At 40.0% G+C, this 18,199-nt stretch overlaps 1 protein-coding gene across 4 annotated transcripts in view; it reads left to right on the forward strand.

The window, feature by feature from the left end:
* Window positions 1–406: 406 nt before the first annotated feature.
* The window catches only part of HECW2 (HECT, C2 and WW domain containing E3 ubiquitin protein ligase 2), a 175,476-nt gene continuing 157,683 nt past the window's right edge, over window positions 407–18,199 (forward strand). For 2 of the 4 annotated variants that reach the window (XM_054070636.1, XM_054070637.1), the window contains exon 1: window positions 407–615. The gene's annotated coding sequence lies outside the window, so the exon portion shown is untranslated. The remainder of the gene's footprint in view (window positions 616–18,199) is intronic. The other 2 variants (XM_054070638.1, XM_054070640.1) reach the window with 1 other exon arrangement.

Below are 18,199 nucleotides of genomic sequence, written 5' to 3' on the forward strand. Positions count from 1 at the left end.
CCCGTCCCGGTGCAGGACCTTGCATTGGGCTGGAGGCTGAAACGCGGCATTGCAGGGTGGAGAATCACAGAACGTTTTGGGTTTGAAGGGACACTGAAGATCATCCAACCCCCTGAACGCTCCTGTTTGGCGAGGATGCCCCCGCTCTCCCCCAGCCACACGGGCAAGGCTTCTCCGCCCCGAGCCCGGCGGGGGCGGCGGGGACCGTTCCCTTCACGCTCCCCGCGCGGGTGCCGAGCGGCTTTGTCCGCGGCCGCCCCGGCGCCGCCCAGCCCCGCGGGCTCGGCTCCCACCCCCGCCGCCGGCTGCGGAGTGGCTGCGGGCGCGGGGGGGGGCGCGGCCGCGGCGCTGAGGCTGCGCGGGGGCGGGGGGCGGTGCGGGCGCCCCTGCGCGGGGAGGCGCTCGCCCCGCCGTGGGCGCCGAGGGGCCGCCGCCTGCCGCAAGGACGGGGTGACTCCGGCTCCGCAGCGCGGGAGCCGCCCCCTCTCCCCGCCGCGGAGCTCCGCGGAGCCGCCATTCCCTCCCTTTCTCCCCGCCGCGGAGCTCCGCGGAGCCGCCCTCGCTCCCTCCGTCCCTCCCTCCCCGCCACGGAGCCGCAGCGCGCGCCTCTGCCAGGTGAGTGGGCGCCGCGGGGACCCCTCGGGCTGCGCCGCGGCCGCTTCGGGGCCGTTTCATTCCGACTCCATCCCGCCCGGTTTCCCCGCGCCGTGCAGCGCGTTGATGTCTCCTCAGCCGCGGAGGAAGCGGCGCTGCGGATCCCGAGCGCGTTGTTTTCGAAGCGGTGCGGCTCGCCGTGTGCTTCTGTTCCCGTGTGCGTCGCGTACAACGCAGCGACGGGCTGGCAGCCGCGTCCCCCCGCTCCCCGGGCTCCTCCTCGGCGGGGAAGGCTCTTTTTTTACCCCTCAGTACGCTTGGTTTTTTGTTTTTTTTTTTTTCTTGCAGCCTTTTCTGTGCTTCACCGCCAACCGCCAGGGTATTTCAAAAAAATAAGTTCTTTTTTTGGGCCATATGATGTCAAAATACAGGGAGTGTGGGGAATGGAGACAGGAATAGTTACATAATTTGTTACAGAATCATAGAATGGTTTGTGTCGGAAGGGTATGTCGTGAGCAGGGAGGGAGGGTGTATGACGCCTTTTTTAAATAATTGTTTTCTGGGATGCTGTGCGAGGGGTCCCTGCGCTGCATTGGAATCTCTGTGGGTGATTCTGCCCTGAATCTCTCCTGCACCCAAAACCCCAGCAGGGGCCTCACTTTGCTTCACTTCGTAAATGTCCAGGGATGCTTCTGTGTGCTTAGAGACTCCTTGTGTAAATTATTTTTCTTCTTCCCCCAGCAATTACATTGTATTTTTACTTTTTTGAAAAACCTACAATCCAAATCATTATAAACATTTCATAGAATCACAGAATAGTTTGGGTTGGAAGGGACCTTAAAGATCATCCAGTTCCAACTCCCCTGCCATGGGCAGGGACAGTTCCCACCAGACCAGGCTGCCCAAGGCCCCATCCAGCCTGGCCTTGAACACCTCCAGGGATGGGGCAGCCACAGCTTCCCTGGGCAACCTGGGCCAGAGCCTCACCACCCTCAGTGTGAAGAAATTCCTCCTTATGCCCAGTCTCAATCTGCCCCTCTCCAGTTTATATCCATTGCCCCCAGTCTTATCACTACAAGGCTTTGTGAACAGTCTCTCCCCAGCTTTCTTGTAGCCCCCTATATTTCAGTAGTGATTACTCACAGCTCTAAGAAACAGATAGAAATCTGTGTCATGGATGGATTAAAAAAAACTTTTTATGTGTAGGTGAGCCATTTGTCCAGTTATTAGACTTTGGAAAAAGATTCCTTGTAAGATGAGGTTGCAATGTGGGGCCATAAGGTGCGATGTCATTGTAAGCATATGAAAGAAACAGCCCTGATGCTGCCTTTCAGTCATCATTGCTGTTCAGGCTCTACATTGCCAAAAACGTGGGTGGTTTCATGTCAGCTGGAGATGCCACAATGGATGCTAGATGCTAGTCCACTTGTGTGTTTCTGTTTTTTTTTCTTTATTGATATATTTGGCTGGAATTTAAATGTATTGCCACAAAATAGGCTTTGAGATTGCGTGCACCTGATGTGGTTGACTGGGGACCATTTTTAAGGTCATGCTTGGTAGTTGTTTAGCTTCACAGAGTTGTGGTTGAGAAGCTTTCCTTCCGCTCATCTGTCTTCAGGAGCAGCCTTCTGGTGATGCCAGTGCTGACTCCTGGCCTGCCTTTCAGTTTTGTTGGTGCTATGGAATAGGTTTGGTTTTGAGTATTTGTAAGTCTTCATAAAGACCCTCTGCCTTCCTAAAGACCTATTCACTATCTTGCTATTTTTTTTTAAAGTCAATTTAGCTAATGGGCGTTTCTATTTGTTTTACATGGCCAGTGTTTTTTCAAACCTGGTAGAATTCACAATGTTATGGCTTTAAGAAGGCCTATGATAGCGCGCTGGCTGCCAGCCAGAAACAATATACTCTTTGGTCAGATTTCCTGAGAAGAAATGGAATGAATTTTGTGTTGTCCCCTTTATAAGATTTAGTAGTAATGCCTTACTGGAAAAAACTTGCTTTTTTCCCCTTTTATGTGCTAACATTCTTTAAACTGCAGGTAACGGTCCAATAGGCTGCAAAATCGGAGGGCTTTCTGAGTGTGGAACTCAATCTGCAGATTACATTTTTGTATAATTAAATACAATTCTTTTTTCCATTTTTTTTTTTAAATCCAACTCTTCATTTTGGTGTTCTTTTTTTTCCAAAACCCCTCCTTTAGTCAGATAGAAACAGGATGCTTCAGCTATTGCGTTTACTGCATTGGGTAATGTGTACTGATACAAGGGAGATGGTGGCAAAACACCTATCTGGGCAATATTACTTAATAATTGAAAATGAGATGTAAATATGTGCTTAAAATTAAGTAGCATGTTCAGACCCCCTTGTTTGAGACCATATCCTACAATGCTGCCTTTCATAGCATGGGATGCCCTGAGTAACCGAGCCTGATTTTATTTGATACTGCTGTCATCATGCATGGCACGATCATAGCCTTTGTCTTCACATCGTCCATTGCTGATCTCCTGGTTATATGACAAGGGGGGAGAGGCTGGAGTGCAGTTACTCGCTCACCAGTAGGAAAAGTATTAATTTTGTTGCCTAACAGATGGAACTGAATTGAATGTTTTTTTATAGAACTCCTCCAGCATAAAAGGAATGAAGATGTATTCTTGCAGCCTTCTGAGCCTGAATTTTGGCACTTTGAAGCTAATGGCAGTATATGAGGTGTTTATCTAATCGTATCGGGGCCCTTTGCAAGATGAGAATGGGATTAACTATTATCATTACAAATTGTTTTGATATTTGAGTTTAGTGTCTAAGAGAATTTCAGTGTTTTTTTGTGTTGAAATTGCAGTAAACTGCATGGTTTATTCAGACAGTGATAGAGGGCCTCTGGGATATTCCTCCCTGGCAGTTGGTTTGTGATCAGTTGGGATATCAGTGGTGTTGAAGAAAAGGTTGAAAATGCCTGTTTCTCTGTCGGTAAGACCAAGAATGGTGGTAAAGCGTTGTGTAGCATGTACATGTGTTGCAAGGGCAACTCTTCATGGAGTGACATGACAAGTAGGGTACAATCCTAAAATAGTATTTGTAGAAGAGTTCAAGTAACACTGTTAATTTTTTTATTATTATTTTTTTACAGAAAAGTAGACATCAGTGCTTGAAACTTCTATCTTTTCTTAAAATTGACCATGTACTTGGTGAAAGTAGCACAGCAGTTGCATCCTCTCTTCTGCGCATCTTGATGTACCTTCTAAGTAGTCATGTTAAAGTACAGCAGCCGCACTGTGAATTCTTGATGGGAGTATGAGCCCCAGACTGTTTGTTTGAGATGTAGTCACTCATGTTACAAGTGTATATGTTCCCTTCCAACACATCTCTTCCAACACACAGGAATCCTATTATTTGTTTTGATAATGCTGGTGTTAGGTTTCCAACTTCTGCTGACAGGCTGTATGAATTTAGATTTCGAGGCAAATGGCTGGTTGTAGCCTTCATGTCTCTCTGTTTTATTTGTGGAGAGCTATTCCTTCTTCTCATGATACCTGTAGCACTGGAGAGAAAATTAAAAGGGATTGAGGTTAAATCTGCTTTGGATTTAGATAATTACGGATACGGTCTTAATTGTGCCAGTATTTTGTTATTTTACATTTACACAGTTTTGTGCCACAACTGTATTTTTTTATGATTGAGGAGGACTGGTATGCTGATTCCAGCACATTAATGGACAGTAATACTTGCTTTTTTCAACTCGTTTAGTAAATTTGCTCTGAAGTGTGCAGTTAGGAAAAAAATAGATAGTAATTATGTTTAAAGATAGTTTTGAAAGATGAAATAAAAATTTTGGAGGAGGATCTCTTCTTGAAACTGTCATCATCAACTTTTTGATGTGGCATGATTGCACCTGAGTTTGAATTTGAAATTAAATTTGAAATTCAAATGTGAATCCAGCATTAATTGTCCAGAAGACATAATTAGTACAGTCAAGCCAAACTTAAGGGTTGAAATAGTGCAGTATTTGTCCTAAAGAATTAAGGAAGTACCCCAAAGTGGATGATTGATGGGCCATCTGAGCTCTTTGCTTTTTGTGGGGTTAAGGAGTCATTGTGATTTGTTGATTAATAGTTTGGGGTTTTGTTCTTTGTATTAGCACTGGAAATGAAAAAAGAAAAAAACCGAAAGAGTAGGATGTTAAAATTAAAAAACCGAATTGTACTGTTGAGCTGGTGTTTCTTGATACTGGTGCACAACAAATCGTGAGATGAGCAGACAGACTGGGGAAGTTGTTCAGGTAATATTTTGGTTTGGAATTCTTAAGATGTGTTAATTTGTGAAGCTGTGAGTACACAGGAATTTAACTTGTGGACTTCTAGTCATAAAAACTTCAATAACATTGTCAGTATGCCTATATGCCTTGTATTAACCACCAGAGAAAGAGAATGAGTAAAAAAATTCAACGTTTTGATAATAAGTCCACCTAAATATTGCATGGAGGACAGTGAACTGTGTTTTGTTAAGTGCTGTGGTGGCCAGGATCCATTGCCTAGGATCCATTTGAAAAATCAGATGAAAAGTTTCTGTGTTTGACAAATACAATGTCATTAGCTTAAATATTCCCTGAAGGCGAGTATTATAATTAGATGAGCCCAAAGTACACAGCAGTGAAATTCGTTTTCTTCCAGGAATGATCGGCAGCATCTTCTTAAAAAAATAAAACATTGACCGGACCTTGTCAGACAGAGTAACCACAGTAAGAAAGAAAACTTTGCCAGGAGTGAATGTGACAACTGAAGGCACAGCACGGTGAGCAGAGTGGATCTGCCACAGCCTGGTGGGTAACAGCGAGGTCTGTGAGGATCCTCCTGAAGGAACGCTCAAAAGTGGTCGTTCACCGGGTGCCCCATATCAACGGTTTCGCTAAACTGGATATCACAGATTCTGAGTACAGGCAAAATAGCAATAAATACTACAAACCCAGCAACTCCGTTTGGATCCTCATTGTCACAAAAAAGGGTACACTCCCTTCTTCCTGGGCTTTCTTAACTTCAGGCTCTTCAGAGTATGTGGGCTTCATAGTGCAAGGATACAACCTTCCAGCTTCAAAAAGTGTGCTTGTTAAACTGTGTCCTTCAAGGTGCGTTTTAAAAACAGCTTGTCTGCGTGGTTGATCTCCTTGTTCTTCTGCTAGATTACCAATTTGGATCTATTTCAAGCTGTTAGTTTGATGAGAGTTATTTTTCCCACTAGAAATAACAGAAAGTAGAAATTTTAAACTTATCTCTTTAAAAAGTAGCTGCAGCTACCTAAAAGAATAATTTATGCCTCTTTGATTCATTGCTTTAGTAAAAATGTCTATATTGTCTTCATCAACATAAATATCATTGTCAAGGAATGAATTTCCCAAATATTTATATTGCATGGGAAATTCGCAAATGTAACTGTGTTGGGCTTTCCGAGCCTTGCAAAACTTTTGTTGCGGTCAGTGCAGCTGTGACTGTACTTGCTGCCTGAGCAGAGTCTGAACTTCAGTGCTGTCCCAGGGTTGTGGCATTGTTAGCAGGCTCCTTGGCATGCTTTTGGCCAGCATCTGCAGCCCAAATGAGGCACAGCTCAGGGAGAGCCATGGACCAGGGACTGTCTACTAAGGGACTATGGGTAAGACAGTCCCATGTCATGAGAGAGGAGCATTTAGCCGGTGAGCTATACTGCATGGCTTCAACATCTGTTTCCTGGCCTGTTCTGCATATGAATGCAAATGTAGCCATAAAGATGCTGCCGCATGTTTTTTGGTAAGGAAAAGCTCCAATTGCATGCCGTCATTTACGAGAAACTAACACTTAAAGTTTGTTGGATGGTGTTGTTTCGTATTTGTGTGTGTATAAAAAAATATACACATATGCGCAGATTATTTCATATCACAACTAGCTTCTTATGTCGCGAATAATGCCACGTTGAGTGACGTCCAGATCTTTGCAAAATGCTGTTAGGGTTTTGTAGGCATGTGTAGCAAAGTATCGGAACTAGAATAAATGTCAGAGTTCGCGGTTGTTTTACATGGTGTTTTTGTCTCAAACATTCACCTAATAATCTCTGAGGGTGTAGATATGACAGCAGTTCTGTTTAATTTCCTAAAAGGTGTTCTCACTTAAAATGAAATAACTTTCAGGAAAATATAATTTATACTTAGCTCACCATTTCTAAACGCATTCTGTTAACTTGAGTAAGTGTGCCATATGAATTTGCTCTGAACTTGGGGAAATATGTGTTACATTGGGCTGTTAAGTGTGGTAGGTTGATATTTTTCATTATGAAACTCTTGGTTAATGTAGAGAGCCACGGTAAACACCAGTGTGCTGCTGCTTAGCAGCTGTAAATTGTCACGCTCCTTAAGGTACCACAGAATGCTGACCATTTCCACTTCTTGATTTAGTTTGTGTCACATGTTTAGTTACGCTGAACAGTTTGGGTGTGGTTTTTGCTGATAGCAGAGATGTAGGCTTTTTTTTTTTTTTAGGAGAGGGAGGGCTTTTTATTTCTCCTTAGGCCTTGTGTGAAACATACTGAATATTTAAAATTATGTAAGGCTGTTTTTTTTCTAGAGTTGATTTATGTGTACCTTTATAATAAATAGGTAAATAAAGTCATATTGTCAGACTTGACATTCTACGAGGTGGACTAATTACTGGTTTGAAATTTTACCCTTATTTTCCTTAATTGAGTTTGGGTGGGTGGTTTTTATTTGTTTACTGCCATGGCACTCGTGGGTGTTATGTTAATTTTGCCTTTGTAGTCTTGAAAATACTAATTTCCAATGAGATCCTATGTCTTTTAAAAACTGACTCACTGTTTTGGAAGAAATCTTTGCTTTTATGATAAGTCGTTTCATTTCCTCTTAATGCCAATACTGACTATGTGCAAACGTGTAGGCTTAAGTACTGAATTTCTAGCTGAGGTAGGGTAATAGGAAAAACGCTTTGGCTTAGATACACTACAAAGAAGTCTGTTTTTGACTTATATTGAACTTAGGACATGGTTGCCTCATCATAACAGGATAAATCACGACCTGAAATGATTAACTGCCAGGAGTCCAAGAACTTGAAATCAAGAAGTTGGACACCTCTTTTAAAGCTTGCTTCTGCTTATCTTGTTTGTAAAGAGTTTGAGGTGCTATGGATACAAGAAGTATGTTCAACACCTCTTGGTGTAAGCATCATTTGTCAGTTAACCGTATGGTGATAGCTCTTTGTAAAGGGGTTAGTCCAGTATTAGTTTGCGCCAAAGTTAGAATTCAAGGTTTTGCAAAGCATACTCTCAGGCATTGGATTTTGTAAAATAAATAATTTAATAGACGCATACAGCAACGTAGTCAACTCCACGGCAAGATGCTGACATAAATTAAGAAATCCCTGGGAAATGACACCCTTACAGACTATTTAGCCATGCCCTCATGTGATGGTTCGGTTGGTAGTATTATTTGGGTCTGGGGTCTTCTCGTTCCCCTTTGAATTCCTTTGCTGTTTTTCAGAGGTAGTCTTGCCACTCATGCTAAGAAAGCTAAGCACCGAGCATACTAAATCATGCAATGATAAAACTCTAAATGATTTATCCTGTTTAAAATTACTTATTTAGGCTCAACAACTAATCCCTGCTAAAGAGGAGAATTGCCTGGTATGCAGTCCAGCTGCCGTCCAGGGAGGATTCAAATGGGGCTCACCAGCAATCTGTTGTTGGTAAAAGATCTCCTTGCTTTGAAGAGCACCCCTGAGAGGCGTCCCAGTGTGAGGGAGATCATTGCTGTGCAGCGACATTGCCCAGCAGGGAGAGCTCAAAGGAGGCTCACTTAGGCTGTCATATTTATGGGATAAAAGTGTTTGGCTCATCGTCAGAATTGCACATGGGGCTTCTTGTTGGTGTCCACTGTGTTGCTTTGCTCCTTGTGGGTTTCCTGGAGGAGTTCTTGGCCCACTGCAGGCAGGACTCTGCGTCCTCTGAAGCCTGAACCAAACTGGTGCTGCCTTGATTAAAGGAGTGGGATGTGTGGGGGTGTGTGTGTAGAATGCACCCATCACAAAATGTTTACTTTTTTTTTTATTTTAGTGGGAGAACTACCATGTCTTGGCATGAAAGAAGCCTTTGTTTTAATCTTATGGCTTTTTCTTGTTACTTTAAATTGGTCCTTCCTACATTGCTGTTTTGTTTTTTTTTTAAGTGACATAGTCCATTTTGAATCTGTTCATAGAAGCAAATACAAGGCTTGGGTTTTGTGCATGTCACAGCATCTCCTTTCTGTCGTTTGTGTTGTCATTGTCACTATGCGAGTGCTTTTCTTTCCAGTACTTTGAAAAAAAACACCCAAACAAATGACTGTGGGAGAACGAAACACGAGCATTGACAAACTCTCAAGGACTCAGTCTGAAAAAATAGAAATACTTTTCCTCAAATCTTTTTTCTGTGTAATTTCTTTTTTTTTTTTTTTTTGTGAGTCTCTAATATATGGAAGCTTTTCTGACAGATTAATGTGACCCTTAAAGTAAGGCTCTCCCTTTATTAATCCATAAGACAGTGTTGGCAACCTGTATTAAATGAAGACTTTGTTTACTAAAATATACATTGATTTAACCACACGTGAAACATATTAAACCTGAATAGAAATGACCTTCCTAAGTACAAATGAGGAGGAGTTCAGTCTTCAAAACGCCTCCAAAATAAGGGAAGTCTGGAACAAGTCATATATCTGAACTTCATTTCCAAAGGGAAAACTTGACTTAGTGTCTTAGCTGACTGTGTGTCATTTGGAAAACAAAAAGCAGTATTGAAAAAATAAAGGATTTCGCTTTCAACCGAATATGCTTCATGACTTGTAATGTAGGCTGTAAGTCAACTGCAAGCAAGCCTTATTTGTCAAATTATTTTGATTCTAGTTCACAACTCTAACATAAGTTGATTAATGTAAGTAGCCCCATGAAAAATCAACATCATTATTTCTTGTTAATTCAGAACTGGTTGTGAAGTCCCTCCCTGCCCCTACACTCTCAAAGGCAGCGGGGAATCGTAGAGTCATAGAATGACTGGATTGGAAAAGACCTCTTAGATCATCAAGTCCAACCACTGCCACTAAACCATGTCCCTGAGCACCTCGTCTACCTGCCTTTTAATGGATTAGGATCCGTTCAGTATCAGATGATTCTGATTGTGTGTCTTCCTGCTGTTGTGAAGGGCTTATCCTTTTGTTCCTCCTCTCCAAAATACATTTTAAATGTAAAACTTCATTCATTACCTCTTGGGAAACCGGTAATGAAATCTTGTAATTTCAGATTGAGAACCTCAGTCCAATGTGGATTGTTGAAGCCTAGGAACTGTGTCTTCTAAGGGAGGAGAAGTTAAGGGAAGTTTTACATCCTTTGGAGAAAAAGTGAGTCTTCTTAACCGAGTTCTGTACTTAACGGTTTCAATACAGGAAGCTGGTCTGTGTGCAAGACTGTTGTCATTTTTTTTAATGTTTTCAAACTTACAGAGATATACTGGAAAAGGAAACACTTGTAGGGCCCTATTCCAGCTAATGTAAATGGGCATGACACTTAATTGGGCTACTGTGATTTACACTTCTTAAATCAGGCCAAGTGCAGTTTAAATAGTTAAGTGGATTAACAGAATGTAATCTGCTTTCATTGGTCTATCTGCTCAGTTTTTCCCCTCGGTCTGTGCAGTGTACTAAGAAACTAGTTTAAAAATTTGGTGGAATGTAGTTTACTACAGAAGAATAGCAGAAGTGTTGCATGATATGTTTACATTTCCTGTATATGGGGAAAAAGTTTTCTGGCGTGAATATTCTGCATTTCGAGGTACTTAGTGCTATTGGTCTTACTGCACATGCTCTTTCATCTTTGTAAAACTGGAGATAGTTCAGTCTAACTGAACTTGATTGAAGACGTTTTATCTCATTCAAATGCAAATGTAGGTAATAATGCTTTTAATTTTTATAGCTTTTCACTTAAAAGTTCAGTTCTTCTTGTTGTTAGTTACCTGGAATTAAAAATACTCCATACATGATCTCTAGAGCATGATTATTCTGAGCTGTAGTTAGGTGCTATAGCCACGTTTTCACCTGCAGGTGATATTTTACTTATCTATAGTTTGTATATCTCGAAATCTTACTGAGGTGAACAGAGTACAAACTATTTTATAGCCAGCAGGAACTGAGCATGTTAGAGTGCAAACTGTCTGCTTTTTTTTTTTTTTTGACAGAAATACAGAGTAGATTTAAGTATTTATCCATATGCAAATGACACAAGAAATATAGTTACAAGTGTTTAGAGCAGTGTTCCCCTCAGACCATGAAGGAAAAATTTTTGTGTAGGCATTTGCGGTGGAAAGAATGAATTGGACTGTGAACCATCCCATACGTGTGCCCTTCTGGCCCAATGCAGTTAGCAAAGCCCAAGATTAATCCTGAAAAAAATGGGGATAAAATGCTCTTGATTGTTAAGGATTCAGCTACAAAATAGTCTTCCAAATCAGCTCAGTGAAATCTGAACTCCTTCAAATGCTTGCAGATTTCTGGTTTTGAGAGAGCCCTTTAATGACAAGTGATATCTCAATGTGAAAAGCTTCCTCTTGTCCCCCTTATCTTGCTTTCAAAACGTATGTAATAAAAAATGCTACCCTACATAGTGCTTTTGTTCCTTAAATGTGACAACCTCCATTAAATCTTTTAAGGACTTCACTCTTGCTTTTCGATTTACGCTGTAATATTGATCTTGGTGGTGGTATAAAACTCAAAGACTAGAGCGTACATCCTCCTGTTTGCTGCTGGAATTTAGGATAAGAAAGCAGTGCATCCTCAAAACACTATCAAGCTTTGTAAGTATCATACCTTTATAGAAATAAAGTTCTGTAGAGAGTTAGGCCTGCCTTAGCCTCGAATTCTTGAGCGATTCTTCAACCATTATGAAATTGATTATTTTAAATTCAACTTGCTTATTGTAATAGTCCAAATGATTTTGTGTAATATCAGACCATGAGATTATTTCCCCCTAATTATCGTTAGTGTGTTTTTAATGTGGCTTTTTAATTACAAAACCACAGAACATTAATCAGTTCAACTACAGAACAAGAATAATTTGAGTTTTAAGAATATATTCTGAAATGTCATGTATCCTTATCTTTAAATTATTCTTTTGATTCCTTTCTTTGAAGTTTTCCTATCTTATCATCCTTTATGTCCCAGAGTGCTTTCTCTCTGTCTCTTAGTTTTGTCTTCAGGCATCTCTGCAGTTCTTGTCATTCCCAGACCTCCAGTAATTTTTGATTTCTGCAGTTCACTGCATACACATTCCTTCTTATAGTCTTGGTCATTCTTTTCTTTCTGGATTAGAAAAGATGCGAGCCTGGAGAGGAGGTGAAGTTTGATTATCCGTAGGGAAGTTAATACAAGTAAAAATGTTGTTTAAAGGCACATATTCTAGTGGTTGAGGATGGCTCTGAAGACAGCCAGGCTGGCCAACCACAGGACTGGCAAAATGTGAATTGAAAACAAGCTTGTGCCCAGAAGACAGGGGATGTGATTAGGATTCAGCTCCTTTTCCCCTCTGCTTGGTCTGTAGCAGGTGCCTTGGGTCACTTTTTTGTTGGTTGCCGATTCCTACCTTTTTTTTTTTTTTTAAAGACAGTACATCTGAGAGGCTGAAAGTTCTTGGATGTCAAATCTTCTTCTATGTGTCAGGAAAGGGTGGCATATCCAAGCTTCTGCTTTCACCTCCAACAACTCTGCTGCATTGGCAATAAGGAGGGACATTGACTAGGATTTATTTTTCTCTCTTCCTTAATGGAAGAAGAAGAGGGATGCCATCTTCCAAAATATGAAACAAGGCAAATGTAATGTGTGGGGATCGGGGTCAATCTGCAAACTCACTTGCTGCAGGTATTCCTATGTTTTTTTGTCAGTTGGAGTGAGTTTTACTTTTTTTTTTTTTTTTTTTTTTTTAATGCAACTTAGCAATGGATTAAAGCTGGCATACAGTTTTTTTGGGTTTTTTTTTAGTCTCTTGAAAAAATTAAAAATGCAGTGCTATGCCGACACACAGAATACTAATTTTAGGTTAAGATTTTTTTAGCAAAATCATAAAATTCTTAGAGCCATTTCTGAGCTGAGAGCAGATTTGTAATATTTTTACAGTATTTTCTGTGTACAGTAGTTTTGAAACCTCAGTCTAGAAGTGATCCGTGATGTTTTATTAGGTTTTGAAAAATAATTTTATTGGAAGCCAGGAGTACAAATAATAACTAAGTGTAAGTGATTTATATGTACTTACGCAGATGTGTTGCAGAAATAGTTGTTTAATGCAACTTAGAAGCATTAAGTTTCCTAAATAATAGAACCCCTTTTCTCTTAAGATAGTAATGTTTTAAATTGCATTTGCTCTTGGAACTCCTTGGCACAGGCAATTGTATTTGTTTGAATTGCTGGAAAAAATAATTCCTCTGGCATGTATGTCCAGAAGCCTTTAGTACTCTTTTTTGCTTTGTTAGCTTTGAATATTATGATTAGCATCATAATGTAGGCTAACTTCACTGTCGTAACTGATACTACTGAAATGTGTTTGTCTAAAATTATGAGTTTTGATCCTTTTGGCTTTCCTGTCTCATGGTCTTGTTGGAGTCAGTTGCTCAGAGCAAAAAATTGAAAAAGCAGCTATGTAAGGATTTCCAGTCATTAACTTCTAACAGTGTTCTTTCTTCTTTTGGTCTGCTTGAATTCCTGTGTTGCAGTTTTCTCATTTGAGGCACAAAATTGTATACCATGCTCTTCTATTTCTGTTGTACTTGATCAGAATTTAGTCTTGTGTAATGCCAACTGAGCTCCAGCCGTATTTTGCCCTGCAAAATAACATACCAGGTATATAATTCATAACAAGAATATCAGTTACCACAATTAGAATACCCTTTCTTTTGGAAATTCATGATGGAAAACAAGCAGTTTCATGGGAAATAAACCACTTTTGCAGGATCAAAGCAAAAGTCACAGGTTCATTGTTAATATTTTGCATAGCTTTATATTTAACGCTGTTGCACTACAGTTGTACTTAGTTGCCAAATAGCAGCCAATTCTTACTGACACATTCAGGAGAAAGCTTGGCTCTATGGCAAGAGGAAGGAAAAAAATGTGTCAAAATGCAATTAAATATTTAGCCATAATTATTTTGCCTGGAAGGGACTCTGGGAAGTGCACAAAGTGTGTTGTATGTGTATCCATCACTACTTGTACAAACCAGCAGTGCATGACTGTAAAAGTGTGGTGAGGTAGAAGGCAGGTTAACCTGTATAAATTCAGTGCATTTTGGTGTGCAATATATGATGCACAAAGTGAAAGAAAGGTGAAATGAAGCAAGGAAATGCCAGAACGCTTGCATTGATGCAGATACTGAGTGAATTTCCTGGTACCATTATCACACACTGTGTTTCATTTCTGGTTCCTGTCTTCCCCACTGTCATCAAAGTAGTTGCAAAATATCACATTAACAGTTTTATTAAACCTACCTGTCTGCTGTTTCTGATATGGTTACCACTGCTATTTCCTTCCTACTATCTTTCTTTTCCACTATAGATCTGTGAGGAAGAAATGACTCTGGATTGTCTTTACAGATAAAATATGTTCATGCGAGTTCAGGCGGTCAGTAGCATTTCTAGGGAGATCATTGATCCGCATTGGAAGTGCCTACCCATCACCTGAAATACCACAGTTGCCTGTGTGCCTTCTCCTTGTGCTTTCCAAATGCTAAAGCAAAAGGGTACTTCTAAACCACTGTAAGCGTAATCTAAAAACAAACAAACCAACCAAGCCAAACAAACTCCAAACAAAAATTCTCCACCAAACACAACACAAAACCCAGCAGGAGATAAGTTGCATTACATTGCACTGCGTTCTGAAGGTTATCCAAGATGGACTTGCTGTGGTTTGATAGAGTAAAATTCTACCTTCTAACGAATCTTTTCTGCTTTTCATCCTTCCCTTTGAGAGCTGTCAGTGTCCAGCTGAGAGTGGAGATCTTGACAGATTACAGATAGAAAGGAGATCTCTAAATTAGCGCTCTCCTGGCGCACTGGTGGTCATAAAGAGCAGGAGCAGGGCCTTGATGTGAAACTCAAGCAGTGCAGGGAGCCTGCTACGTGACTCAACTTTGCTTCCCTCGCTGATGGTGGAGGAGCTGGCTGATGGGGCGGGGGTGGGTTTGCAATATATTTGGGATGTGGGAAGTATAAAAATAAATAAAGTGAATGGGAGGAAGAAAATTTTTGAAATGTAGTTCAACCAAATAGATTGGTTCATGAAAATTAGAGAGTAGCACAGAAGAGCATTGGGCTTATGAAAAGGGTAGCAACTTAAGCAAAATTAAATTTGTTGTAAGCCACCATGAATCTGTATGTCTTCATTTGTTTTCCTTAAATTAGTGGAGTCCAAGCTAACTTTTTAGAAGAAATATTGTATGTTTTATTGTTTAACTTCTTAGGACATGGAAACTGCCCTTAGTTTGGTAAGTGGATGGAAAGTTTGTCATCTTTTTTGTGGTTCAGAAATGGCTTTGGAGATATTGTTATCTTGAAATTCTTAACAGTCCCAGCCTAAATTACAATGTCTTATCCTATTCTTCCTGTATTTATTAAACAGGAGGGGTAACAAATTTTGTTCTTCTTTTAGCAGCTGAAGAAAATCAGCATCAGAAAAATAGAGACTCTGGCAACTTGTTCTAGTACAGAGTCCAAGAAACTTTATACAGAACCTAAAATCACAAAAGTATATTTTAAATGTAATCTATAGGAATTTCAGAATGACTAAAGAATATAGTAGATCTAGACAAAATATCTTAAAAGGTATGAAATAGCTTTAATGAAACTAAACTGAGTAGATCTTTTTTATCTTATAATGATCACTACTGAGAAGTATATGACAAATACGTATAGAATCGTAAAAACCAGAGAAACTGAATAGATTTTTGTAAGTTTTTTTTGAAATTGTTTCAGATAGTGTAGAACTTAGGAGGCATCTAGCAAAGCTTTAAGAAAGCATAATTAATTTGTGCATTTCATAAAATATTGTAGGAGTCAAATCCAGGTACTTTCCATGACAGTAGAACTGGGAAATGGCTCAGATCAGTGCGCAAATGTGGCAAGTTTTGAGGGGAGTGGGAAGTGGAAGGTGTAGCTCATACCGAGTGAGCTGGTAAGACTGTGGGGGAGGAATTAACAGGCTTTTGAACATACAAGCCCTTTTTCAGACTTCAGGCAGCAGCACCAATCTTTGACAAAAGGCACATTGAAAATAACAGCTTTGAGTTTAACTATTAAGGTAAAGTTGCTACTAATAAATTGATCAGGTACCCGAGAGAGAACGTTCTCAGAGACAGCAGGATCTGTGAAAGATACCTGCCGTTTCCTTTGCTGGTTTGCAGACTGAGCTTAAGGCTGTATTTGTTGTTAAAGGGAGAAGTATTTACATAATCCTCCTGCTAGCATATTTTGGTTCCCTCCTTTTCTGTCTTTGCCTGGTTGCTCTGTGCCTATTAATATTTCATAGGACTGCTGTTCAGCATGCTTTTTTTTTTAAATAGCTGTTGGCTATTCCCAGGGCAGGTAACAGGACAGACAACTCTTGGGTTTTGCTGATGACAGAATGTATTGGTAGCTGTACAGTTCTGGAATTGATATTGTTGTCAAAGTGAGAACGTTGAAGGATACAAGAAGTATATATAGTATTTTATAATTATTTTTACAGTTGTGTGACTGTTAGCGTGTTCTCCTCTGTGCAATTTCAAGAGGATAATTCAATAGCTTGATGTTTTGAAAATTACCAAGGAAGATGAGAAACAGTTTATGCATACTGGACACTCATGATGTCTTCTCCCATTAGACCTCACACAGCGGCCCATGTGATTGGGGCTACAAGGATAAACTTCAACTACTGGCTGTGCTCAAGGCCAGTCCTTGATGGAAAAGGCAGGGAAAGGGCTAGGGGGAAGGAAGAGGCAGTATTTGATTGGAAATCAGTTGGTTTCCCAAAGCTACCCTTAAAAGAGAAAATCTTGGGTTGAGTTCCTTTTATTCTTTTTATGCTTTGCTTTCAGTGTGGAGGCTAATTGATCCTTGCTTTGGAAATAATGTTTTATGTCAATACATTCATGCAGTAATTCTGTGTAAGGGAAGACTGCTGCTAGGGAAGAGCTTTGGATAACTTAATTGCGTTTCAGCTCTCTGACAAGTTGCAGGTGGTGTTCTGGCTGCTCTTCCAGACAACAGTGACTCATCATGACCTGCGGCAGGATTAAGACATAGGTAGCCCCACATTTTGCTGAGTTTTAGTTGAACTAAGACATACATTTGTTTTTTTCCAGTGTTTTCTAGACAATTAATTACACTCAGTTGTGTAGATGATGTTATTTTTTTGACAGAAACACCAAGCTTGTTTAAATGCTTCTGGATTCTTTAAGAGAGGTCTTTAAAACACTTTATATATCTCACTAAGATTAATTATTTTATGAGGTATTTCAGAATAAGGAAAATAAATGTTGTGAGGAAAAACTGTGTGGGATTAACAGGCTGAGAATGAAAAACGAGTAGCTATTATGCTTGGAAGCAAAGGTAACTAGAAATAATTTTGCAGCTTGGCACTTGAATTCATGAAGGCTGTTCACTTATGGTACTGTTATTACTTAGGAAAAAGTTTGCTGAAGTTATGAGTGAGAATTTTTGTTGTATTGCAAATGGTCTTTGCTGAAAAATCTTGCTTTGTTTTTTCTTATAAGCACAGAAAGCAGTCATAGGATGCTTCTGGTGATTTGGTGGGATTTTCTTGTAAATGGATTTTAATTCATGTGAAGGCATTAGTCTGTTGAAGGTTCCTGTGTTTGTCATCTGTTACTAGCATGTTGGCTTTATCTAACAGGCTGAAAATAATTACACAATGCAATTATTACTATTTGCTCTGGTTTTATATTTCTTCATTTAAACTGATAATTTTTGTGATAAGCAGTGTTGCATGATTTCCTCTTTCAAAGACAAAGTGTGTCCCATTTAAGCGGACGCAGCATATTGGTTACGCAAGGTAGTGTGTTTGAATGTTAACATAAAAGCAGACTGAATAGAAGAGACTGATTTTCCCACACTGTGACTCTCATACTGTCACTGTGGGAGAAGAGTGTTTCATATTGTCAAGAATCAGTCATATCAAAGCCATTGTGTATCAGTTGATTTCTTAAGCCTTTCTGCAAATCAGTTCCATTTCTGTGTTATTCTGACAAAATTCCTTAGTGTTTAAATGTTAAATAAATTGATACATACACTTAGCTTTGCCCTCTATTGAGTCCAGTATACAATATTTAAACCCGTGTTTTCCAACTTTGATGAGTCCCTATAGGCAGAAGTCTGTGGTGAATTTTTTTGTTCTGGTTCTGTAAGTACATAGTCACGCTTCTTTGATTCTAATCTAGAAATGTTCAGTCTGTAGTGAAGTTCGCATCATGGATATGATTGAAAGAGGCAAATTTGGATCTTAATACTTGGTTAGCCTCCAAGCCATTTAGTCTTAATAGGAATATGGAAAAGAAGTGTTGGGATTAATACGAAATGATCG

The sequence above is a fragment of the Cuculus canorus genome, chromosome 6, assembly GCF_017976375.1.
Source record: "Cuculus canorus isolate bCucCan1 chromosome 6, bCucCan1.pri, whole genome shotgun sequence".
Classification (NCBI taxonomy): Eukaryota; Metazoa; Chordata; class Aves; order Cuculiformes; family Cuculidae; genus Cuculus; species Cuculus canorus.